We start from the raw sequence: 890 nt of genomic DNA on the forward strand, positions 1-890 counted from the left end.
TTTATACCATCTGTCAACTAGGTAGAGAGATTGAGAATTGTATCATTGAAGTGAGAAGTGGCTTGTTTTAATTTATTTCATATGTGAGTTGAGCAGACAATTGAGGTAATAATTTTTCTCTTTCTTAGAATAATTAATAATTTTAATTAAGAATTTAGACTGTTATTTTTCCTATATTATTAAATAACTTAATCTCTAAAACTTGATTATTTCTATAGTTCTAACCATTTTATGTTTTCTTTAAGGGGGGTAACAATGGATGTTGGTATGACAAAGTTTGAGACCAAAACCAAAGTTATTACATTAATGGATGCTCCAGGCCATAAGGATTTCATTCCAAATATGATTACAGGAGCAGCCCAGGCAGATGTAGCTATTTTAGTTGTAGATGCCAGCAGGGGAGAGTTTGAAGCTGGATTTGAGACTGGGGGACAAACACGAGAGCATGGACTCTTGGTTCGTTCTCTTGGAGTGACCCAACTCGCAGTTGCAGTCAATAAGATGGATCAGGTTAATTGGCAACAAGAAAGGTTTCAAGAGATTACTGGAAAACTTGGGCACTTTCTTAAGCAAGCAGGTTTTAAGGAAAGTGATGTAGCTTTTATCCCAACAAGTGGTCTCAGTGGTGAAAATCTAATCACAAGATCTCAATCAAGTGAACTAACAAAATGGTATAAAGGACTATGTTTATTAGAACAAATTGACTCCTTCAAGCCTCCTCAAAGATCTATAGATAAGCCTTTTAGACTATGTGTATCTGATGTTTTCAAAGATCAAGGATCTGGATTTTGTGTAACTGGTAAAATTGAAGCTGGTTATATCCAAACTGGTGACCGACTCCTAGCAATGCCTCCTAATGAAACTTGTACTGCAAAAGGAATCACTCTGCA

At 35.7% G+C, this 890-nt stretch overlaps 1 pseudogene; it reads left to right on the forward strand.

Annotated features, from left to right (window-relative positions):
• LOC104993147 overlaps window positions 1-890 on the forward strand; it is a 1,710-nt pseudogene that overhangs the window by 338 nt on the left and 482 nt on the right.

This window comes from Bison bison, unplaced genomic scaffold, assembly GCF_000754665.1.
Source record: "Bison bison bison isolate TAMUID 2011002044 unplaced genomic scaffold, Bison_UMD1.0 scf7180017864234, whole genome shotgun sequence".
Taxonomy (NCBI): Eukaryota; Metazoa; Chordata; class Mammalia; order Artiodactyla; family Bovidae; genus Bison; species Bison bison.